The sequence below is a fragment of the Passer montanus genome, unplaced genomic scaffold (assembly GCF_014805655.1).
Source record: "Passer montanus isolate IOZ18808 unplaced genomic scaffold, ASM1480565v1 scaffold27, whole genome shotgun sequence".
Taxonomy (NCBI): Eukaryota; Metazoa; Chordata; class Aves; order Passeriformes; family Passeridae; genus Passer; species Passer montanus.
In genome coordinates, this window is record NW_024367372.1 from 9584546 (window position 1) to 9610929 (window position 26384).

The 26384-nt window shown below is 42.1% G+C and overlaps 1 protein-coding gene across 4 annotated transcripts in view; it reads left to right on the top strand.

The window, feature by feature from the left end:
* Window positions 1-26384, top strand: part of ITPK1 (inositol-tetrakisphosphate 1-kinase) — a 141977-nt gene that overhangs the window by 84434 nt on the left and 31159 nt on the right. The window lies entirely within an intron of this gene.

Sequence of the window (26384 nt, forward strand, 5' to 3'; positions counted from 1 at the left end):
ATGCTTTAAATTGCAGAATGGTTGTGTTTCAAGTTATTTTGATCCTCTTGAGCAGAAATTTCCTTGGCTGACATCCAAATTTCCCAAGTATCTGGGTGCTAGAAAAAGTAATGAAGGAGTATTGAAAGACAAATTGCTCAAAGTATAGATGTAAAGCTTAACTGGGAATACTTTTTGCAGTAAGTGGCTTTTCAGAGTGTTTCTACTCATATTGTCACAAGATCAAAGGTCAAGAAATAAGTCTTGAAAAATAGGACCTTTCATCTGAGTTGGAAAGCAGGGTTTGGCTGATGGAATATTACTCCAGTTCTGCCGTAATGTGTTTATGTCACTTTTGCTGCTGAAGAAGCAGTTTTTTCTGGTGTGGACAAGAAAATTAGCATCCCTTACATTTTCTCAGATAAGTATCTAGCCAACATGTGGTAAGCCTGGTGAGATTAGAATCTCTCCTCATGCAGAGTCCAGCAGGACCTTAAGGCTTTATCAAGGTTGTATGGAATCAGCTGATGGTAACACTGCCTGGGAGGATGCTTTCCTTTACCACTAGGGCCACTAACATCCCCTCTGAAATTGGCTCCCATTTCACTTATCTGCTGGCTTTGTGCAACTGTTCCTGCTGAGTGTATCAGTAAAGAAAATCATGAAAGCTTGAGTGCATTTATGTTCTTGACGTCAGTAATTTGGTCTGTCTCATGAATTTTCCAAATGGCTTTCAGAAATTAGAGTGGATGGGGCTGAAAGTGTAAAGGTAGATGAGAGGCACTTGAAATGGTATGAATTTCTGGAAGAGTTTATACTGAATGGAACTAAACCTCTATGGTCAGTTCCTTGATAGTCTTCCTACACAAGGTCATGTACTTGTCATTGTCATTTGATACACTACACTGCTAACATCTTGCTTTTCTCTCTGTTTGGGATACCCTGTTTACGGTAGTGCTTGGAAAGTGCTGATATTTTGTTTTTCTGATGTGTAAATGCTGCATATGGGGCAGAAATAGAGATCCCAATGCATTCATGGTCTTATACAGCTGTATAGAGACAGTTGGCACCTCTGGAGTGTCAGTAATTATGGTTCAGGAAACAAACCTCAACACCTTTCCTTACATACACCTTTATGTGTAAAGAAAACAAAACAGCAGGAGACAGCTTTGCCACAAGAAAACAAAAAGATGCTATGCTGAGAAGAAAGAGCGGTGGTGTCACAGCCATGTGCAGCATCCCTTCATATCCTGATGGTAGGCAAGGTGTATGTGGAGCATGCTTCAGAACTCCTGCCATTTGTAGGGAAGCATACAATCTGTTTAGTTCTCTACACTGAGAGTGAACCACTGCTTGTTAAATTGGGTTAAAATCACAGAATCACACAGGATCACTAGGTTGGAAGAGACCTTCAAGATCATCGAGGCCAACCCATGCACTAACACCTCAACTAAACTGTGGCACTGAGTGCTACATCCAGGATTTTTTTTAAACACATCCAGGAACAGTGACTCCACCACCTGGGCAGACCATTCCAGTACTTTATCACTCTTTCCATAAAAAATTAATATTCAACCTATATTCCATTTGGACTTACTAAACTTCATCCTATTGGACCCTGCCCATCCACCCAACTGTTCCAGGTCTCTCTGCAGAGCCCTCCCCCCTTCCAACAGACTGACACACACTCCCAGCTTAGTGTCTTCTGCAAAATTACTAATTAAAGACTTGGTACCCTTATCCATGCTGTCAGTAAAGATACTGAACAGTGCTGGCCCCAGCACAGAGCCCTGAGGGACACCCCTGGTGCCTGGCCCCAGCTGGGTGTCCCTCTCTGGGCCCAAACATCCAGCCAGTTCCTAACCCAGCACAGAGTGCTCCTGTCCCAGCCCTGGGCTGCAGCTTTCCCAGGAGTGTGCTGTGGGACACAGTGGCAAAGGCCTTGCTGGAGTCCGGGAACACAACATCCACAGCCTTTCCCACATCCACCAGGCAGGTGACCTGGTCATAAAAGGAGACCAAGTTGGTCAAAAACAACCTACCCCTCCTAAACCCCCGCTGGCTGGGTGTGATACCCTGGCCATCCCGTAGGTGCTGTGTGGTGACACTCAGTATAAACTGTTCCATGACCTTACCAGGTACTGAGGTCAGGCTAACTGATAGTTTGAATAATAGAAATTGTGTACTCCTCAAATGGCACTGTCCATGTTGCTCTAGTTGCCTCCAGGCCTTCTGATTAGTGTTCTTGGAAATTGTCAGGTAGAAATTGGATATCTGAACACAAGTCAGCAAATTGAAATAACTTTCCAAAAAAAAAAAAAAAGTCACTTCTTAGAGGGCAAGTCTTAAGCAAACTGAAGCATCAGAAAGTGCTTGATAAAGACCAAAAGCATGGAGAAGATAAATAAACTCCTTTCAATGTGGCAAATCAAGCATCCCATATAAGTGGCATTTCAGGACTTCTATTATTAATGCTGGAAAAGGTGGATGAACACAGGATACCAAATTGTTTAGTTTTTTCCAGACAAAGGGAGACAGCAATATCAGACAGGCTTACCAAAAGACAGCAAAGAGTCAGCATAATGTTAGATCCACTTTATAGTAGTCTCTTGGGCATATAAAAAATAATATGGACATGCATTGTTAACTTCTGTACTGACTCACTACTCAGGAAAGACCTCAGCATTACACTGGGAAGCTCACTGGAAACTTCTGCCCCCTCAGCCTCAGTAGTCAAAAGAGAACATGCCAACAGAATCAAACAAAAAGATTGTGGTGGCCAAAAATAGCATTGAAGACACTGAACATACAGTTGTGTAAATAAAAAACTTTATTTTTCCCAAAGACTGTTTTCAGTTCTGCTTTCCTGAATTTAAAAATATGCATTAGAAGTGAAAGGAATCCTTGAAAAGAGGGACATGGTCAATGCCAAGAGACAGCCACAAGTGAAGAGTAAAATCGGTCTCAGGCTAGCAAAGGTAGAACAAAACCTGAGCAAACAAAACCTGAATAAATGGAGAAATGTTCCCCCTCTTCTCTACCATGTCAGAGTTCGTTTCATTGAATAGCTCTGCAGTTGCCATAAAATATCAACTGAAGTCATAGCTGGACTGAAGAAGGTAGGACACATTCACAACTAGGTTTGAGAGGTTTGCAAACCATTGTGGTTGGTGGTATGTAGTACTGACTGCTGGATGTTAAAAAGAAACTCCATGATGAACTGTGAACTCTGTAAGTTGGGATATGTTGGGGGACAATATATATTCCCTTTGCTTTGATTTGAAACTCACTGCCAAGTTGAAAAGATGGAGATAACACGGTGTCAGCTTAATTGTTCTCATTTGGTTTGATAATTCCAGTTCATTTCTCATCTCCAGGGAAGCAAGAATGCCTGAAAATGCAGTGAGGATTTAAAGCACTTTCTCTACTCCATAAGCTTTAAACCTTATGCAAGTAGTAATGCTTTAGTTTTTTTACTGTCCTGTGAATAAAATCTTGGTGTTTAACATAAATCATTATGAATACTCAGCACATTAAATGGGAACTGAAATAGAGACAGATGTGTTAAACTGTTATTCTTTCAGAAATATGTCTGGAAGATGTGATTATGACTCTTTTCTTTGATAGCTCTCTCTTGTACTGTGTTAAGATCCTGTAGAGCGAGGCAGAGGAGTCTGTTCATGAGAGGACAGAACTGAGGCATTGTGGAACAGGCCTTTGTAATACATGGCAGGGTGGGAATGGTACTGAACACTCTCGAAGAAGTTTTTCTATCAGGTTATATTCTACTAGAAGATCAAGGAGGTCACCCTCCAGATCACGCTGGTGCATTGTCTGGGACAGGGCGTTACTTAACACACTGGGACTTTTCAATCTTTAAAACATTTTGTTTCATTTCCTCTCTTGCTCCCTGGTGAAATCATGAGGAAGACTGACCAGTTGCAGAATTTATCTCATATGTAATTATGAAAAGGATTGAACAGATAACGTTTCACAGTCTCACCCACCTGCCCACCCTAACAAGCCTATTCCATGATCAGAATAACTGCAGCTTTTTCCTTGTTGCAGTGCAGCTGCCAGCTTCTGTGGTGTCTGCTGGGCCAAGGAGGGAAGGGAGCACTCAGCTGTTACTGAGGGTGTTAGCTTTAGATGTGGCATTGGGTTTCCTACACGAAGGAGTGTTCATATCCCAGGTCTTTCTTAATCAGCTTGAGGATGCTATGTGGGTGTTTGCTCTGTCTCTGATTGACTGCCAGCAAGCAGCCAGCAGTGAAATCTTTCCTGCAGAGATGCAAAGTGTCAGTCTTGCAGACATGTACCCACCACCCATCTGCTGACAAATGAATATGCTGAATGAGGTCCTTTTTTTGGCAAGTGATGCTAAACACACTATGAAGGCAATGGAAGATGTTAACATTCAGGAAGAGCTTTATCTTTTCTGATCTGTATTTTTTTAATGTTTGAGGGTCCACTGAGGTCTTGGTTGTGTGGAACAGTTGAGCTTCACTGAAGCAATTCATTCACTTAAAACTGAGAGTTTATTCTATCACATACCTTACTTAGGCACTGGTGTGTTGACAAGACACCCACGCAGGTTAAGTAGCAAGACACTGAGTATGAGCCCCATCCTGTGCTAAGTTCTGCTTTAATGTAATACAATTAATCTACATGCAGCGTTGTGGACAAGGCATAGTCTTTGAGATTTAAAGGATCTGTTATCACAGAGTCATAGAATGGTTTGGGTTGTCAGGGACTTTAAAGGTCATCTAGTTCCAACCCCTCTGCCATAGGCTGGGCAAGAACGTGGGGTGCCTGCAGGGGTACCTCCCACTAGACCAGGTTACTCAAAGCCCAGGCCAACCTGGGCTTTGAGTTCAGGCAACCCTGAACATTTCCAAGGATAGGGCATCCACCACTTCTCTGTGCAACCTGTTCCAGTGCCTCATCACCCTCATGGTGAAGAATTTCTTCCTAATACTCTAATATCTTATTCATTATTGAGATTCAAGGCTTTGACAACAGCCCTGCTTATTCTCTTGATCTCTAAAATGCCAGCCAAAACCCCCTGCTCCCTCAGAGGAACCTTTTGAGGATTAGTCAGCACTTGAGAAGCCTGTGAATATGCTGTTTAAACACTGGTGGAAGGAGTAAGTATGGGCAATATTTTGCTAGCAAGGCTGTTGTAGGGCTAGGGCAAACTAACAGAGTAGTTATTAATCTCCTGTTCTAGAGGCTTTGGGAACAGACTGGATAGATGAACATCTGCCAGTGTTGGTGTTAGGTGCATTTTGTCTTCTCTGAATGCAATGGGACTGGGGTAGGTGACCCATAGCCCTCCTAGACAAGTACTTGCTGATGTTGATGGTCCTCCAGAATGACAAACATCAACTACTGACAGTTTGAGCCAGGGATCTTAATGAGGTCATGCAGAATGTTAATAGACATCTGTCCTGTGCAGGGCCAGCACAGAGGAAGACCCACAGCACATATGTTTACCTGTGCTGGCATAAGAGTTAAGCAGTCTGATGAGTCTTGGCTTTCACTGAGGCAAACTTTTCATACGTCAGTGCAGCCAGACTGGATATGATAGGCTGTGCTCCCATAGAAAAACCAGCATGCTTCACCTGGACATAGTCCTGTTACTCTGGCTGTTTGACTTCTGGGCTGAAGTTGGCTTCATTCTGCTTTTTAGGGATGCCAAGAGAGGAGCAGTGGGCTGCCTGCACCTGTTCATATAGATGTGGTGTAGCAAGAGCAAGTATTTCCTCCTCAGTGAAGAAATGTGTGGAATGAGTTTGTCACTTGCTTCACAAGGGTGAGGCAATTGAGCGATGCATTCCTGAATCAGCAGGCTCCTCTTGCCTTGGGCGCTCTTTGGCAACCACACATGAAATCTAAAGCTATAAATTGTAAATTTGCATAAGATATTAGACAGAGAAGCACAATGGGACAGATGCTAATTGCTGATTTGGGAAGCCTCACAAGCATTTGCTAGGGGATAAACTGTAGTTACCTCAGTATTGGGCAATTAATGTTGGTTTCTAAAAGGAGAGAAGTGTATCACACCAACTGATTTCTTGTACTGTGTAATTTGCTGATTTCATTGTTGCTCTTGGGGACAGTTTTTTAGTTCCTTTTTTAAGACAATGTTTTTTTAAAAACTTGCTATTTTTGACAAGGAGTCAAGTGCAGTTTGGGAGGGATATTCCCACAAAGAAAGTTCAATTGCAAACTCCTGGTTTGCTGTAGCAAAATGAATTGTACTATAAACTCTTCGGCATTTCATAGTCCTATCCTAGGTTGCAATGCAGGTGCACCAGATTGCTGATTAGAGGGGTTTGGTTGACTTTTGCTGCCTTTGCAACCCAGAGTTTGGTATGATTTCTGGGAGTAAAATTTATGCAGGCATTTTATTGTGGTTAGTATTAATTTCTGATCAGCTGCTAGACTGCCAGTCAGTTAAAGTGCTAAATCTTAAAATGTGTTCATCCAGATAGCAGAAGTGCTACAGGAGTGTAGAACTCTACATTTGCCAGGTTTTGTAGTCACTCCAAGTGTTGTGTCTTCCAATACTGCCCCACAATATTTGTATGCCTTCTGTTTCATGAGCTGTTAACAAAATACAGGCAGTTCTCTATATGTGGTGCCTCCCCTCAAGGTCCTGCACCAGGGGGAAGTGAATGTCCTAGACACTAGAGCTGATTGTAATTGCTTTTGGTTTTCAGTATTTGGAAAGAAAATAATGTTAGAAGAGATCTGAAAATAGCAATTTTATTGTCACTGAAGAAATGATCATTTGTAATGAGCCTAAAAGAGGCAGTGGAAACAGTTAGCATTTTTCAGATTTCAGAATTTGGAAAAGAGAAAAAAATAGCTCTTTTCCTCCCCTTCCTCTCTCCCACTCTTACTCTACAGCTTACTGGCCCAAAAGTCCCAGGAAGAAAGGTGTCTTGTTCTTTTGGACACTTTATTTGAAGTGAATGTAAACAAGCTTTGCTTTATGTTTCACTGAAAAGCATGTTACTTCATACTTTGATAAAAGTGCAACCACGTGTCCGATTGTTTTGAGCTTAACGTTAAGGACTAGTATGGCTGTAAACTAGTTGAATATAAAAGTAAAACACACGCTGCTCACACCAGTGGGGGTCTAGAGACAGGTCTTAGATGTTACAGGAGAGTCCCATCTAAGAGATTCTGTGGGCTTGTCTTCATTAGGTGTGTTGCTTTTCATTCCTTACAGTGAATGACAGCTCTGATGTGGATGCTCTTACTCAACTTCCTGCGTGGGAGGAGGGACGAACAGTACCAGAAGAAAGCAGCTTTATAGTCTGTATAACTTCATCCAAGCAGGTGTTGGGGCAGGGTTACCATTCCAGATGGTAATTGCACCTTTGGCAGTAACTGCTCCATAGATGCAGCTCTTTGCAAGTGCATGCCTGTCGAAGATCATGCCATGTTTTGCCTTTTCCCTCTTGCCTTACTCCTTTAAGAGTGATTATTTTCAAAGCCACTGTTGTGAAGTAGAAAAACTCTTTAAGAAACAGGCTCAAGATGTATAGCATGTAAAACTGCCATCATTTAACTGGTTAGAAAAGCTTTTAAAATTATGTAACCAAATAGCTGAAACTGTAGTGGAACGAATCTGTGCCAAACCCAAGCATATGTTGGTCTCTGGAGGCAGGTATGGGTGGAGGATTTACACAGTTGGTTTGTGAAGGTTTGTCTGCCTGAAATTGGATTCATGCACTGGATGCAGCAGTAGTAGCCACCTAAGCTATTGCAGAGGTGAGGGGGGAAAAAAAGGAATAGATGAGAAGCTTCAACAGGTGGTACTTTTGTGCCTGTGAAGCTGTCTCTCTCCCCCAGAACAGAAAAAAGAGCGAGACAGACAGACTGCCTGAGCACACCAAACCTGCCTTTTTTTGTTCTTCCTGCAAGGAAATGGTACTTTCTGTGTTAGTTCAGTATCCAGGCTTATCAACACAACATAGCCAGGATTATTGAGTCCTGGCCTGCCTGTTCTAAGCACTTCATCATCCTCCCCATTCCAGAAACCCAGGGTGAACCAGTGAAAAGACTAGCCAGATTTTCTCCTTCTCCCCACCTTGTTAGAAACATGGAAAGGATCCTTACAATCAAGCCCATTAACCCAGCACTCCCAAACCCACCACTAAACCACGACCCTGAGTACCATGTCCATTTGTCTGCTAAGTAACTCCAGGGCTGGTGACTCCACCACTTCCTGGAGCAACCTCTTCGAATGTTTGGCAAGTCTATCATTGATGAAATTTTTCCTAATATTCAATATAAATCTCCTCTGGAGCAATTTGAGGCCTCTTGAGTGCCTCTTGACCTATGAGTTGTTACCTAGGAGAAGAGACCAGCCCTCACCTGGCTACAGGCTTCTTTCAGGTGGTTGTAGAGAACAATGAGATTCCCCCTGAGCCTCCTTTTGTCTAGGATAAACAACCCTAGCTCCCTCAGCTGCTGCTCATAGGGCTTGTGCTCCAGAGCCTTCTCCAGCTCTGTTGCCCTTCTCTGGACGTTCTCCAGCCCCTCAAGGTCTCTCTTGTCGTGACGGGCCCAGAACTGAACACAGGACTTGAGGTGTTGCCTCACCAGTGCTGACAATCATGGGGACAATCACTATCTAGTCCTGCTGGCCACACTACTGCCAGGATGGCATTGACCTTCTTGGCCACCTAGGCACAGCTGGCTCTGGTTCAGCTGCTGTCGGATGGCACTCCCGGGTCCTTTTGCACCAGGCAGCATTCCAGTCAATATGTCCCCAGCCTGTCGTCTTGTGTGGGGTTGTTGTGAGTGACCCAAGTGCAGGACCTGGCTTTGTTGACCTCATACTGTTGGTCTGGGCTCATGGATCCAGCCTGTCCAAATCCCCCTGCAGAGCCTTCCTGCCCTTCAGGAGATCAACGCTCCTGGCCAGCTTGGTATTGGCTATGAATTTACTAAGAGTACACTCAACTCCCATGTCCAGGTCATCAGTAAAAGTATTGGGTAGGACTTTGTCCTCTACTGATCCGTGGGGGGCACCACTAGTGACCAGATGCCAACTGGATGCAGCACCATTCACCACCAGTCTCAGGGTCTGGCCACCCAGCCAGTTCCTTATGCAGCAGAGTGCACCTTTCCAAAAATTATCAGCTGCGTGATTTTCCCCAGCATCCAGATCAGGCTGACAGACCTGTAGTTCCCCAGATCTTCCCTCAGATAGACAGCCCATTTGCCAGCTTCCATTTTTCTGGGACCTCCCTGGTGAGTCAGAGCTGCTGATAAATGATTGAAAGTGAATTGGTGATGTCTTCCACCCTCTGTTCTCTGCTGTGCCTTCGGGTGGATTCCATCCAGCCCCATAGAACCCCGTGTGCTGTAAGTGCTGCAGCAGGCTGATGACCATTTTCCCTTGGATTAAAGAGGCTTTATTCTTCTCCCTGTCCCTGTCTTTCAGCTAGCAGGTGGCCCAAGAGCCTGGATACTTAAAACAGCTGAGAATCCCTTCTAATTTCAAGTCCAAGTTTACAGGTTTACCCACAAAGAGTAACATCTTGTAACAACACAAATTTCTGTCTGTGTTGGCTGTTTTACAATTTGTTGCAGCCTGAACATGTGCACAAAGAAAAGCAGCTCGTATTAAAGCAGAGCTGGGTTCAAAGCATGATAGACATTTACTGTATGAGAATCACATCTAGATGTGCACAAACTTCTGTGAAGCTGGCAGTGCTTGTCTTATCTTCCCTACTTATATATCGGATTTTCCACAAGAATTTTTCTTAAGGAAACAAAAGTGTTATAGTTCTCTATCTAATCCTATGATCAGGGTGGGGTTTTTTCCCTTCTCATTTAGGAATAGAAAGGAATCCTTAAACAAAATTTATCTCCTGAACAAAAATACATCAAATTTTAGGTGCATTATTAACCTTTTAAGTTAGTGAATTGCATGGCTTCATTGGTGTTTGTTTAGTTGCAATGAAAGTCAAAGCCTGCCTGGAACTGAAGAGCAAAACAAATGCATTTCATATTTAATGTAATGTGTGTCATGACATGCAGATGGTTTTGATCCATTTCCCCGTTGTGCTCTCATTCAGTCTTTCTTTTTAAATTACTTTGTCCAAAAGAATTTATTTTAATAACCTTCCATACCTGGTTAGCCTTTATAGAAAAATTTATTTTTCCTTTTGTAAAGGTAGACTTATGTGAACTGAATGTTTATTCAGGCTTAAAAGAAGTTGTTTTTCTTCTTTGAAACCTGAGTGTAAGGGGGCTTCCTCTTCTTTTTTGACTTGAGAAAAACAACTGATTTTTTAAAAATATTTTCTGTTTTGTGCTCTGGTTGTGTCTTTTTTTTTTTTTTTTTGCTATATACAGCATGTACTTCAACTTTTAAAGACTACAGTGTTGATGTGTGTTTTAGTGCTGTAGGGCACGTAGTATTAATCTAGGAATGGTATTGTCATTATCTTCATTAAAGCAAGGGTACTGTGTCAGCCAGAAAGTGCAGAGAGACATTGAAGTTGTTAAATGTTGTGGGAGAACTGCATTTTGCTGGGACTTGGAAGGCTTGATCCTGTTTCAAGACTTAGTGATGGTGCCTGAGTAGGTATTAATCTCTCCACCTCATTGTTTCTTCATTTCACACCCCTGTCCTTCATCAGTCCTGTTTGGTTTGAAACTTCTCTGAGGGGGACAGCACCTATTATTGTGCGTTTTGCACATGGCTCAAAATACAGGCCTTGCAATGCCACTGCAATACAATGATCCTGCAATGTTAGGGGAGGATGGTAAGCCTTCCATGGTGTCCACATAGGTCTTAATTGTAACTGTTTACAGAGGAAACCCTTTGAAACTGCATTTAGTGGAAACTAAAGTCTGAGCTATGACCTGGTTTCTTTAAACATTCAGGTTTTGTCATTATTTTGAAGCCTTCAGTATCTGATGCTAAAAATACACTGTATGGAGCTTCCCACGTGTAGGTGGTTATATAAATCTTGCCATAATACTGGTTCACTCGATCATTATAGAAATGTCTCGACATGCAGCTCATGAGGGATTTGCTCAGAGCAAACCAAAATTGAGTAGAAAAACACAGATTAGAATGAGAGTTCCTAGACCTATTTAGATCCTGCTTTTATAGCATCATTTCAATCACTTCACAGCCTAGTTTGTCATTTTTCCAATACCTAGACAAAGCTGAAGAGGGCTAAGGAGAATCCTGTTTAATTCTTCAGTCAGCTGTGAAATGTGAAGAGCTGGTACTGCACCTTTACAGTTGCACGTCTTGAAAAGGTGTGAGTTAAATACTATTTTATCATATCTAACATTGTTATGGGAGTAGAAGCATAGCGTGGAATGCTGGATTTTGCACCCATTTTGTAGAAATGCTTCAGACTATAAAACTAATACAGTACTACTAAAGTACATATTTTACTACCTAAAGTACATGCTAGAGTACATACTATGTGGACACCATGGAAGCCTTACCATCCTCCCCTAACATTGTAGGATCATACTAAAGTAGTATTAAAGTCCTGGTTGTTGATAGTTATTGGAAGAAAGTGTATTTTATAAAGAGGAGGTGAAAAAGCATAGATGAACTGATGGTATACAAGGTAGCATTCTTCAGCTGGCAAGAAAAGTCCAAGTGAATTTGAGCTTTAAAAAAAAAAAAAAAAAAAAGAGAGAGAATTTACGTGAGCCTTTCAGAATGTAAAGGGGGCCTTCAAAAAGGCTAGAGATGAACTTTTCACAAGGGTATATGGTGATAGGAAAGGAGGGAATGGCCTTAAGCTGAGGGAGGGCAGGTTTAGATTAGATAATGGGAAGAAACTTCTAACTATGAGGCTGTGGACTTCCTGTCCTTGGAAATGTTCAAGACCAGGCTGCAAGGGGCTCTGAGTAACCTGGAGTGGTGGAAGGCATCCCTTCCCATGACAGGGGCATTGGAACTAGATAATCTTTATTGTCCCTTCCAACCTAAACCATTCTGTGATTCCATGAAAAAAGATTGGTGCTGAGGAGGGGTTATTTGGACAGGTGGCAGTTATGAAAAGCAGCTCCGAGGATATCACATATAACTTGCAGGTATTAGTATAGCAAAGCAGAGATCAAAACATTAGGGAAGGAAGCAAACTGAAGTGAAATCTGAGATGGGAGTGAGTGGTGCAATTGAGCTCTGAAAGAGTGTTAAGTAGCAGGCATATGTCAGAAATTCTTACTGAAATCTCAAGATTGGTTTAATTAGGAAGAAAATGTTTTGACTTAATTCTCAGAAATGAGCAGTCCCTGCTCGCATGAATCCCAGTTTTGCCTTAGGTTCTTTTGTCAAGGGATGGATGTCATCAGTGCTCAGCCTACCAGTCCCTCAGCCTGATCCATCACCTTCATGCCTTTTAGTTCATTCCTGCACATCCTGCTTCAAGTTGAAAAATAAGATTGTAAAATCATTGTACCAGGAACAGCTGTGAAATTTATTTCTGCAAAGAAACAAAATTGCAGTTTGTTAGACCTATTAGGAACTCTTTGGAACTGAATTCAGACCTCAAAATAAACATTGACAGTGAAGAAAATTACAGTGCACAGAACAGCAGGGCAGAATGCTCAGACAGCTCTGGGGGAGACAGGCCTGTCTCCCATGAAGAATGGATGGTTTTTGATGCCCAGCTCCTTCTGTCCATGGAAAGGCCAGCCTCCATGCTCCCCATGAGCCCTGCAGAGCCTTTGTGATGGCAGAGCCCTGGAGTGGGAAAAGAGATTTTAAGCCACAGATGGACTGTAGTGTTCACTTTAAAAGTATGTAGGTTTGTTTTGTGGATCCCAGATCTCATTTCTCTACGTGAAGTGAGAACTGTGCTTAGCTGTGCTTTGAGTTACCCCTGTTCTGGATGCAGTAAGGGTAATTTGTTGTTTTGCAAGTGGAAGATGAATGGAATTACTCAGGTCATCCTGGTTTACCTCCAGCAGTTCTCATCCAGCTGCTTTGATTCTAACATTTGTGGGTCAGATCTGTGAGTTCACTGCCTTTTGATGTAGAATGATGTTGCAAAAGAATTTCTGAAAGTTTTCTGACCTTTTGTTGTTCTCTCATTTCTCTGCCTTCCTTTTTTTTTCATTCTGGCTACATGTGACTGTAAGGTTGAGCAGGGATCTTTTCCAGGAGGACATTCATCTACTTCCCTTAGAAAGCGGAGAGGCAACATGAATGAGAGAAGGTAGATTGAGAAGAAAAGGAAATTGAAGCAATTGTGTAGTGGGATTGCATTAAATAACCTTGAGAATAAAGTACTCATACTGGTTTTGAAAAGGATATTGCAAAAGAAGTCAGTAATTAATATTTAGGGAGTTTGGGGTTTTTGTTTTTTTGTGGGGCTATTTAAAATTTATTCTGCAAAGTATTAGGTATCACTTAATGCAAGTTAGTATAAAGTATTGAGAGAACAGATATTGAAACTGGAGAATTTTCCTGCCAGGGCATGACAGGAAGCAGTTAGACTTTTAGTAGAACAAACAGTGAAAAAGATTTTTTAAAAAATCTGCTTTCTCTATCCATATCAAATAACATGCTAAAAGAGGATACCAAGAGCAGATGAAGCAATTTGTGATTATCTTCAGTTCCAAGTGACATCAGTGCTGGAAGCAAGTCTTCTCGATATTGTAGCTATTTTCTCACCTAGTGAGAAGCAAAACATGATTAGAGATTATGTGCTGTAGTTCAAAGGGTGCAAGCATCAAACAAGGTTATTTGCAAGAGAACCTAAGGCCATTTAAATCTAGGTTTTACCATGTACAAGACTAGAACAAGAATTCCACTGGAGAGTGCTTATTCTTAGGAAAAACACCCAACAAAATGTTCCAATATGTGAATGCAGTTGTCTGATCCACATGCTGAATCTGGGTGTGGAGCTTGACAGGTACTGTTTGTCTTCTAAGCATCTGGAAATGTGTGCTCATTTTTGCCTTCCCATTTTGTTAACTCTTAGTGGTGCCAGGGCCCCCATGAGGGAGGATTTCTGACCTGCTCAGTATTAGCCAGTTTAAAAGCATTGTGGGCATTATGGCACAAGCCTTGATGGGCTGATAGTGTTTAATAAAATTTTGGGGGGTTAGTTTTAATCTATGTTTTAACAGGAATTAGCAGGAGTGTACCTGAGTTGAAGTACCTCCCAAGCAAACTGCAGATTTCTGTGTTCAGGTTGTCTGGGGTGAGTCTGTTCCCAGAGTAAATCCATAACATGCCTGTGTCCTTCCATACCAGCAACAGATCTGCACTTCCTCTGTAGCACTGTATTATGCCTGGTCTAATGCCCAGGCTTTTGATTTTTAGTAATCCAGACGGGGGTGTTTTTCTCACCATTGCAGAATACAAGCAAGAACAATGAAAAGAGGTAATATTTAGGCTTCAGACCCCAGTGTCTCCAAAAGCAGGCAGAACCCAAAGCAGTAGGTTTTTTCCCTCTCCTCATCTGTCAACATCTCAAAAATTGGAGTGTCCAATTATTTTCTCTCTAGAGCCCTCCACTATTCAATTTGCCTCAAGTGAAGTAAAAATCTCAAGTGTTTATATGACCTAAATGGTTCAAGAGATCTGGTGGGACCCCTGGCTACCTATTTTCCTCCATCTTCTGTTTTCTTAGTCTTAAATTAAGGCCAGTGTAAGTGCTGGGCTGTTGTTGACTGAAGACAGGCTATGGAAATTCAGTATAGGCAACCATTCAAGTAATATAAAACACATTTAATAAGAAGAGCCACAGGGACTGAGGGTGAAGAAATTTACACAATGAAACACTTTTCTTACACTTGCTGTCCACCTTAACCTACTCTCCTCTTCTCTGCTTCACCAGCTAATCTCCAAATGTAGTTGTGGGCTTTCAAGTTCAATCAGATTGCAAGAAGCAGCCTCTTGGAAGAAGGGATCAGAGAAAGATTAACACTGCTGGGAACTTGGTGTTTACCCTTTCAATGGTGTGGTTTAACTTTCTGCTTTATACTGATTGTTATAAGGGTTAAATAAATGTCATGGCTTTCAAACACAGTCCAGAAGAGTGACACTGCTTTGTAATTTGAAACAAAACATGTCTTTAGGGCTGGGCAGCATATCCAGAGTTGAGATATCATGGTAATTAAAATAATGATAATTTAATGTAGTGATCCTTATCCTGTAGGAAGGCTCGTTTGCTTAAAATGAAGTATTACATATGCTAAAGTCAGAGTTTGATGTAGGGGAGTAAAAGTCCATGGGCTGGCAGTATGACACCAAGTGCAGCTCAAATAAACCAGACTGTATATTTGTGTTTTAATTAACTTAATAGATGTGTCTGTGAAGGGCTGCAGCTAAACTTTGGTAGACTGAGTTGACCAGAGAACTGCTGTTCCAAAAATAGGATTTATTTGTTATTTTTTTCTATTACATTTACCATTTGAGACATCTCTAGCTGATGGCTGGATAAGATTAATATTGGGACAAGTCTGCTGTTTGTCACAGTGTTTCCTGAAGTGTCTTTTGCCAGTACTGACCTTTATGGTACATAATGATGATGTCCTTACTGAATTATTTTTCTTAATGGGAAAATGCCCATCAACCGAATTCTCACCATCATCCTGTGAACGACTCTCCTGAGAAACTCTGATGTAATTACTAGTTCAAGTGCTATTACTGAGATTAGAGACATCTGTTTGCTTTGATTTTCAGTCTCACAGTGCCCTGAAGTACCGTGCTTGGCTGGAACTGCCAAAGGCTAAAGCAGCAGCAGTTGCCTCTGCTCACTGTGCAGAGCACGCTGTGTGCTGCTTTGCAGAGAACAGGTTATTTCTGTGTCACACTTGGATCTACCCACAGGCATTGCATCCTGAAGGAGAAAGGGACTTTTCCTCCAGACTGTACCTTTCCCAGTAATGGAGAAGCCCTCATTGCCAAGTATGTGCTAGCTCGGAATCGTGGCAGCCTCTGAATGTATGGTTCCTTTTCAGGGTAGAAGGAAGAAGATGGGCTATGGAAGGGTGCTGCTCAGATCTGATTCCTTTCACGCTGCAGGGACTAGGGATGCTTGTGTAAACTGCTGAACACATCTCTTCTGAGAGGGAGGAGAGTAAATATTGTATGGAGTTTTCTGGATTCAAAGCCAGCATCTGAGCATCTTAACTCTTTGAGCTGAGCCCCACACCAGACACATCTACTGCTACAAAGCAAATACTAAAACCTCTACCTAATCCAGCCACAAAATCTGATTGTCAATTTAAAGTTAACCTAAAGTTAAAGCTTATTTCCAACTATATGTTATTGTCTATATTCTTGATCTGAGAATGAACAGAACATGCAGGATGTGGCATTTTTAATATTAAATTAGGTAAGTGTTTTATGGTGGGGCAAGGGTATATGTGATGTATTTGGATGGGAATGGTATTAAGCAAGCTGATTCCCTGCAGGCATTTCACTTGACCATTGTGGCCTACCTACATGTATGTTAGTCTTTGCAAATTCCTATCTAGATGCAACTGTGGGTGAAAGTCAGAGTCTGACCAGCACTACCAAATTCTGAGCTGGGCTTGCAGTGGTTTCTTTGGAGCAAGACTCTTCACCCTCCTTCTGAACACAAGGGTGGGAAGATTTACAACCTTACTTAACTGCATAGATATTACATAATATCTCTTCGATGATGGCCTCTGATTAGTTTTCTAAGTCACACAAAAGGAATGTGGTATGGTTCTAATGCTCTGTAACTGCATAAGTGCATCTTACCAGCTTCATTATGGCTCTGCTGAAATGCATTTCCTTCTGATCTAAGACAGTCTAAATTAAGAGCTATTTTTAAATTATTTCATGTTCTTTTTAGAGCAGTTTCTAGTTCTTGATAACTGGTGGTTATTTTGTTTTAGGGTGCTTTAATACAAGAGGTAGGGACATTGTGTAGGAGACTGTTCAAAATCTGACCTGCATCTACAAATATAGTATTTTCTTGGATTTCACTGATCTCTTCCAAGTACCTACTTTTGTTACAGTAAGTGGCTGTTCTAGCCTCATAAAGATTGCATAATAACCTGGTACATTGAAACACAACCTAAATAGCCTAAAATCCCAAAGCACGCTTACAGAAGTATGTTGTTTGTTTTTTCTCCAAATCTTCTTTATTGGATACAAAATTGTTTTATTTCTTGTGCTGTAAAGAACCTCTACTATAGACTCAGCACAAGTCTTTGCAGGCAAAAGTCGATGATTTTTTGACAGAAACTTGCACTGTGTTACTTCATTATGAAATGCTTCATTATAGCAGCCAGACTCTTTCTTTTCCATCCTCAGTACAGCAGTTTCACTGGCAAAGGATTAGATCGAACTGAAATGCGGAGTTCAAAACTTCTTGAAGCAGCTGAGAGGGGAGGGAGCACAATGGAGGCCTGTGTGAATCGGGAGCAGCATGCTGATGATGAATGGGAACAGCAATGTGTTGTTTCTTCTGGTAAATATGAAAGTAGTAGGTGGTAAACTTGAAAAAAAAACCCCAACATTTTCACTGTCCTACACTGCATAGCTAAACAAGGAAATTCAGTGCCACAGAGTGTGCTGTGAATGCTAATGTGTGTGTGTGTGTGTGTGTGTGTATGTGTGTATGTGTTCAAAAAAGCAACTAGATTCATGTCAGAAAAACCTGTTGGGAGCAGATAAACCCTTTACTTTCCTGAAGAAGTCCCTAAAGGGCTGCTGCAAGGGTCTATGACAGGGAGAACGTCCTTGTAAGCTTTTACGGTTTTATGCTCTTTCCTGGACACCTGCCACCAGCCTTTCTCTCTGCTGATTTGTGCCATTATGATCTGGCATTGTCCTGATGCTGGAAAAAAGTCCCTTCAGTAAAGAATACTGAAGATCTCCTTGGCAAAGACCAAAAGAAAAGGGAAGAGAGGGGGTACCTAAAGGAAAACTAAAATACAGAGAAACAAAGTGAATACTAGGAACAGTTTTCGTGGGAGATTGTGAACATGTACCCCATCACTACAAATATATGTCTGAGTTTGCATTTTTTGGAAACACCACAGGAGTCCACAAACCTGGTAATGCAAAGAATTTTTTTGCATTACCTGTGCATTATCCTGGCAAATAAAAACACCTTTCTGATCCTGGTTGGATGAATCTTTTTGGTCTCTTAAAAATACTAGGAAACCTATAGCTGGTTTGTTTAATACAGTGTATTTCATTCCTGTCCCCTCTCGTTCCCTCTATTGGTCATATTGTGGTCAGATGGGTGTTCAAATAAAAAGACAGCTGACATTTTTCCAGGCTCCTCTGATGAGTAGCTGGAATGAAATACATGGGAAATTACTTTAAAATGTTGTACTGGTGCCTGCAGGTTGTACCTTTTGGGTGGGATGCTGCATGTGGGGATCCCACCTTGTGCTGAGGAGCAACTTTTGAGCCAGTCCTGGGCTGTGTTCTCCTCAAAAAGTGGTCTGAACTTTGCCTGACTGCAAAGACTCTGGATTTAACCCGGGATTTTGACAGCTCTGTATAAGGCAGAACATAATGATTAGGCTTATGCTGCAGAATAGAAGTGCTTTTGAAATGGGATGCAAAGGTTAAAAATGAAATTAAATTCTTGGGTATTCTTTGGGAGAAGCTGAAGTAAAATGAGTAGATGAATGTGTGGAAGTGATCATGTAGTAACTGAAAATCCTTTAGAAATCTTAAGTCACTTCTTAGAAAGATACATTATTAAATGTGGTCTCTGGGATTTCCTGCTTAGTAGGATAAACAGAAAGGGGAGAGGAAGGGTTGGTAACTTCATTTATACTAACTCAAATTCTTGCTAATGAAGAACCAATAATTTCTTAGTTGGCAGCTACATGTTTGAAATGCTTCATTTTTCACTGTGCTCCATGAACATCTGTCCTGCTATTTACCTTTCATACAGAAAATTAATTTCTTCTTGTCTGAGATAAGCTTGAAAAATATTTCTAAGGGAAAAGCTATGAAAGTATATATCAGTATTAGGGGAAAAAACATGAATGTATTAGTTTGTTGGCAGGGATATATTTATAGAATATTCTCTTACTCGAGCAGACTTAAGAAACAGGCATTGAAGACAGTATTTATTTCAATCACAGACCAATAACTATTGCCAAAGTGAACATAATTAGTGTTTCATGGTATACAGGGCAGGGGTCATCCTGCAGATTTAAAAGCAAATTCAAATAAGCATCTAGCTCAGCCTCATGGGGAAGAATATGAACTGAATAAAGTACATAGTGTAGAAGTATTAAAGTTTCAGTAGATGGAGAAACCAGCTCTGTGGCCTGAGCATGCCTGGCTCAGACATGTCTTGTTTCAGCCAGCAGAGGCTGTGGCAATGGGTCCCCACTATGCTTGCCTTCCATGGCCATGAGGTTGAATCCTCCTAGGAAGAAGGTCTGCCTTTGCAGTGGGACTCAGTCCTGACGCCACAGGAAGATGAAGCTTCCAGTTCCTCCAGCAGGGTGGTTGCATTGGTTTCCCACTGGTTTTTCCAGTGGCACATGCACATCCTAACTGCTGTACTGTCATGGCTCGCCTAGGACTGAAATAAGTGTGACTGTCACAAGCACTTCTGTTGGGCCCTGAACTGTGGGAGGGTGTTTGCCTTTTTCACCAGCCTCCCTCTAGAAAAATGCAGGGGAATGATGAGGGTTTCTTGGGAAAGAAGGGACATTTTTGCTTTTGTGGTTTCCTCATTGGTCAGTCTTGGAATGACACCTTCCATGAGTCTGCCGGAGTGTAAAGGCTGTGTGCTTGTGTCTTGAACAGGGCTGTCAGAAGAAAAGGAAGGAGGTTGGTTCCATAATGGTACATTTAGTTAGTGCAGCCCCTAAAATCCATAATGACACTACTAAGTGCTGTGAACCCCAAGTAATGTCCTCAGTCGCTTTAGAAGGGGCACCAAGCTGTGAGTTCAGCAGGGTATGAGCTCTGTTAGACATCATTTCCTCTCTCTTCCCAACTGCCTGTTCCTGCCTGGAAGCCTGAACTGTTGCTCTCAGGTGAACAGAGTAGACAGGATGCCTCCCTGTTCCGTGTGTTTGTATGAAAGTGGTCTGAAAATCAAATAGCAGTAGTGACAGATTTTTGCATGAGTGAGGTAGGCTTACTGCCCTGTGCTCCTTGCTGCTCTCCTGTCATGCTGGACGTGGCTCCCTGGCACTTTCAAAAGCCTGACCACTGTCAGGGTCACAGCCGTCCCTTTGCAGCATTACACAAGGCATGATCATCTTATTTTCACAAGACACTTGGTGTGTTCTCTGCTTCCCCTTTTAGTAAAGCACCAGATCTCCCAATTCTGCTGCTTTCGAACTCTGCTGTATGCTGTGCAGACAATTCCTAAGGAACCTAAGGAGACTATAATTAAACACTTGATGGAGAAGCTTGAAATGTTGATATTACATGCCTGAAGACTGGAAAATATTGATACCTGCTGTGGTTTTCTAGTTCTGAACACACTTGTGTTTTTCCCCCCTTTTTCAGTTCCAGTATAATTGATACTTGCAACAACTCTTCCTGTGGAGATGTTTCAAGGAGTCCTCAGGGCATTTCCTCCTCTTGTTCTGCTAAAACTAAGAGTTTTCAAGGACAGACATATTGTGAGACTGAACTGTGGTACATTCCTGACTGTTTTCAGGTCCTGTGTCACCTCTGAGTCTGAGTACCTATTTGGAGACAAAATGTCACCCCTAGTCTTGGAGTGAGAATCCCCTTCTTTAACTGACAGTATATTGTGTTTTGGCACAGGATGAATGTGTTTCTGGAATTGCCTGTACAAGTTTCCTATGTCTCACTACAGCATTTGGCTGCTGCAGACAGTGCATAGATGTGACTAATAGTCAGATTTACTGGAACAAAACAAATGCTGGTACTGCCTGGATTGGTGTCCTGGTAGGGTGCTAACATGTCCTTGTTTGGGAAAACAGAGCATTCCTTCCTGAGTGCTTTCCCCTTCTTGCTGAGCTGAAGGCAGCACTGAGAAATAACAGCATCCTTCTCCACATTCATCTCAGAGAAAAGCTGCTGCGGTCAGGTTTTGAAGGCTGTTCCCTAAGAGACCAAAGGTACATTGTTCCTGCATTTTAACACAAGTGTTGAATTTTACAGCACCTTGTCTGCAGTGGTCTAATGTCTTCTGTTGCCCTTTTCTCTGGTAATGTGAGTAAATTATCCAGAAAAGATGTATGTGCACTGCTTTGCTGCCTAATACATGGTACTCAGGTTTTTTCTAACAAATGGCACCAGTGCTGGCCTCGGGGAAGAGGAAGGAAAGCAGAAATGTTCTTGTCAGGGCACATTCATGGTCTCAGAAGTCCTCTGCATAATTTCATGTTCTCCAAATGTGAGTTCAAGTCAGGAAGAGCAGCCTCTCCACCTCAGAGAACTGATGTGTTTGTACAGCCTGTCCTGCTTGTTTCTGAAGTTCTTTGAGCACTGACGTGCAGACCCCTGTGTTTGAGAGGTCCTACAGAAATGAACACATTTGGATGCCTGCACAGTGCTGCTGGCACAGTGTACACTTACATAAAATCATCCATGGGCACAAGGACCAAAACAATCATCACAGCAGTGCAAGAGCACTAAGTTGAAATCCAGCAAATGGACAGGGATATGAGCTTCCAGACACACAAGGAAATCTCACATAAAGCTTCAGCTATGTGTCTGTGTTATATATCTTTGCAAATCCCAATGTTATTTGGGATCACATTCTACATTCTTGGAATAAACTAAAATGCTTGTACTCTATGTGATGTTCATAGCTTTTATAAACTTTTCCACTGCACTTTTTGACTTCAATATTTTTGCATCTTTGTTTCCTTTCTCTATATTTAAATGCTTCAACAAACATTGTTCAGCTGTTGCATTGCAAGTGGCTTGTGATCCAGAGCAGACCCTGAACTGATTAAGTTCTTCATTCAGATGGAGTCAGGCACAGAAGATGAGGTTTTCCACCCCTGCACACAGGCTGTCTCTTGATGAGCCCTCCTAGGGTTTTGTCTCTTGCTTTCACTGCTGTAAAATAGATTGGTGATCAGTGCTGCCTTTGTAAAAAGGGAAAAATCTCCAAACAAGGAATGCTGTATGACAGCATGAGACAATTGCAGGTATGGTCCAGGCGAGCCTACACCAAAACCCACTGTTGCTTTCATCAATTCACTGAGAGTCTGCTTCAGCTTCCCAGGCAGTAAAATGAAACTGCTTGGGTGCATATGGAAGCTTGTGTATTTTAAGAGGCTTATATAAATAAAATGTACATCAATGATAGCAGCCTGGATTTTTTTCTAAGCATCCTTTCATCTGCATTTAGCTAGTTGAAAAGACTAATCTTAGTATATACGGTGTTGATTTTTTTAAAAATCTTTGCAAATACAAGCTAATTATTTTCATCTATTAAGAAGCAGATAGTAAAGTTTTGACTGAAGGACATGACTGCATGTCTCAGAAATCTACTAATTGTCCTTGAAGTATTTAGCTTTCCCAGATCTACAGGTACGTTCCTCATTTTGAAAGCGTTCTGTCTCTCAATGTCTTCTGTTGCCCTGACTTTGTTCCAGCATTTTCAATCTGTCAAAAAGAAAATGAGCTCCCAGATTCCCAAAGCCTGGAAAAAGGTCATTAAATAGATCAGATCAGAAAGGAAATAGCATTTCTACTAAATCAGAGACTTTTTATACAAACCATGATGGGTCATGCTGAGAGCTGTCTAGCTTGTTGAGCTTAGCAATGTTTCTCCTCTTGAAAATTAGCCAAGAATTTAGCTCTTTCCATAACTTTCTAATCCACCTACAGAGCAGAGTTCAGATCCTACAACTGGTATGGTATGAATCTGGCATTCTTCTGACTGGGTAGTCTTTAAAACTTTCTTGATTACAACGTAATTAAGAATAGAGTTTAGCCCGTGATTTAAATTATTTTGTGCAGGATATACATTGTAGAGCATAGGAGTTTGACATATCTTTGCAGTATTGACAACCACCAAAAAGTGGGGTGGAAGACAGCAGGTACAAATCAAGTTTTTGCAACTATTTGCTTCTCAAAGAAGTGCATTTTCGGAAGACACAGGACATTCCTTTTCCTTTGGGAAAGGATCTGTTGAATACTGGGAACTGACACTGAACACATGGGGAACTTTTCACTGATCTCACAGATACTCTGAGCCACAAGTGATGGTGTTGTTTTTTGCATGGATGTGTCTGTGTGGCTCAAGGCATCTTCTGTCTTTGAGTCACTATCATATGTCCTGTCACTGGCTGTTGTGAAAGGGAACATCCTTGTTTTACCAACTTAGAGGGATCACAGCCCCCTTTGTGTTGGGCAGCTAAGGGATGGATATGACCTTCTGACCTTCTAGGAGTCTACATCTCCTGTATTCTTTGGTGTAGGTGCAGGACATCTAGGGAACTGGGTGACAGTTCACCAGCATTTTGAAGAGGCTCCTACACAGCTGCTTGCACTCACTCAGCTCCTGTTTACTAAATGATCCAGTCTGTGGCTGTGCTATACTTCAGTTTTCTTCAATGCATCCATGATCTTTGAGGCTTCTTCTTGAGGTATTATTTGGCTTTTTAATATGTACTTCAAAGTGGATACGAATAAATGTAACACATTTCTTTACAACTTTCATTCGTTAGGTCGGTTAATGAGTAGAGCTGTAAAAATGATCCAGCCAGCAGGGGAAAGGAAACAACTGCATAAGCTTTGAGTTTTGGCAAAGGGGACTTGAGGAAGGACCTGGTTTTAGAAAAGGAGTCACAAAAGGAGTTTATCCTTGAGAAATCTTGTGACATGATGGCAGTGTGTAGGTGCAAATGGAAAGGTCAGGGATGGTGGCAGGACTGAGTTAGAACAGGAGGTGATGGACAAATGGACAGCCAGCAGTGTGCTAGAAGACTTGTGGGCTGTCCTCTAATCAGAGGATGCTCCAGGATTTGAGGGCCTAGACAACGACTGTTTTGCTGTATTCATCAAAGTGAGGGGATGAAGAAGAGAGAAGTGCTGACGTGGTCATTATATGTAGAAAACACAGAAAATTTTAGAATGCTTTAACTTTTAGGAAAAGCACCTCGCATGTACCCTAAATCCTGACTAAGTGGAGATACCTGTTACATCAAGTCTTAAATGGATGAACCAATGGGAGAAAAAAGTATACCTCAGTACAACTGGTCTCTGTGTCAGCAGATGGAAACTACTTGCAGAGGCAGGTACAACTCCAGCCCAATGCAGTACAAAGATAAACAGAAAAAAAGATTCCCCTGACTGCATGAGGGGAGCTCCATACTAGTTAGTTAGGAGGGAGCAGGAGGTGTAATCCAGGGCTCATAAGTTGTTACAAACAGAAGATTCAGGAAGCCCCAGCAAGCCTCTGCTGAGGAGCCAAGACAAAACCAGAAATACACCTACAGTCAGGTGATCCAGGGCAATATTTACACTCCATTTTAAACAAGTAAAATTATACGAGAAAGTTTATTTGGGAGCTAATGTTTGCCAAAGTAGAGAATATGATTCAGGATTTGTCCAGACCAGTGTTGCTACATACAAACTAAGGAAACTTTTTACAAGGGCATGTAGTGATAGGACAAAGAGGAATAGCTTTAAACTGGAAGAAAGTAAATTTAGATTTTATATTAGGAAGACATTCTTCACTGTGAGGGTGGTGAAGCACTGGAACAGGTTGCCTAGAGAAGTTATGGAATGCCCCATCTCTGGAAGTGTTCAAGGCCACGTTGGATGGGGTTTTCACTGGACTAGTTAAAGGTGTCTCTGCCCATGGCAGGGGGATTGGAACAAGATGATCTTCAAGACCCTTCCAACCCAAGCCATTCTGTCATACTCTGAAATCAGCCAGCAGTTACCTGTCTTTTCTGGACTTTCTTATGGGTGTTTCTGCACATGGACATCTCTTCTGCCCTTGCTGTCATACTTGACAGGAGATAGTAGCAAGTTCATGAGTCAGGAGTCAGTGTAGTAACTGAAGCCAGAAAATGATAGGTATTTCTTTGTGTATTCAGACTGTACAGGTCAGCATTGTTCCCTGCGAGACAGGAATGCACATTTCAGAAAAACAGGAAGATTACTTTGCAGCAACAGTTCTTGTGAAGGCAGTTGTCTGGCAGCAAAGGGCAGTTTATTGTACTTCACACTGTCTGGCTTAAATTTGCATACATGCAGTACTAGGAGTTTACAAACAGTGGGTAGAGATAGATTTGTCCAGAAGTTACTAGTTTGAAACTGCTGAATGTATGAGGTAAAATCACTGTCCAGATGTGCCTGGCTTTGCTGCTACACAGACAGCTTGCAGAAACAAATTGGCTGGAGCTGTGTGAGATGAAGTCCCCTTTCTGTCATGATTATTCACTGGCACACAACTTTTGGGAGCTGATAGCCAGACTCAGGAGGCTCCTTGTCCTGCCATGTGTGTGCTGGCACATCAGTCAAGAACTCCATTCTGGTGGAGTAATCTTTCCTCCTGCAGCATTTTTATTGCCATCTCCCTCCCTGCCAGGTGCTATTGAAGGAGATCAAATGCTGGAATTGCTGCTTTGAAGCACCGAGGTTTTCATGGGATAAATGGTTTCTGGTTGCTGCTAGCTGCTTGACATGCCCAGTGTCAAACCAGGGACACAATGATTGCACCAAAGATGCAGCCAAAGACCTAGTCTTGCAGTGCCAGAGAAAACAGACTTAGAAACCACTTTGTCCTGGATTCTGCTGGAAGTTTGGCATCTTAGCAGATGACATCCACAAAAACACCAAGCTTGGGCACATGGCCCTTCCAATTCAGCAGCCACTACCTCTCCTCTATGATTCCAGAGAGAATCATGCAATACAGGATTTTCTTCTGGCAGCCTGCTAGTAGCAAGGAAGTAGTGTCAGCTTCCTACACCAACATGGTTTCAGGATAGTAGGTAAGGACTGCTGGTCCTTGCCTCCCAATAGTTTCTCACAGGTATTGCCAAGTGTTTTGACAAGCGTTGGGATCTGGTATGGGATATCTACCCAGAGTCCTTTTCAGTTGTTTATGAAAAAAAGATCACAGAATATGCTGAATTGGAAGGGACCCATAAGGATCATTGAGTCCAACTCGATGGCACAGCACCATCCCCAAGATTCACACCATGTGCTTGAGAGCATTTTCCAAACACTTCTTGAATTCTCTCAGGCTTGGTGCTGTGACCACTTCCCTGGAGAGCCTGTTCCAGTGTTCAGCTATACTGGGTGAAAACCTTTTTCTAATATCCATCCTAAACCTCCCCTGACACAACTTCATTCCCTGAATCCTGTCACTGGTCACGAGAGAGAGGAGATCAGTGTCTGCCTCTCCTCTTGCCCTCAGGATGAAACTGTGACTGCAGTGTGGGGTCTCCTCTCAGTCTCCTCTCCCCCAGGCTGAACATAC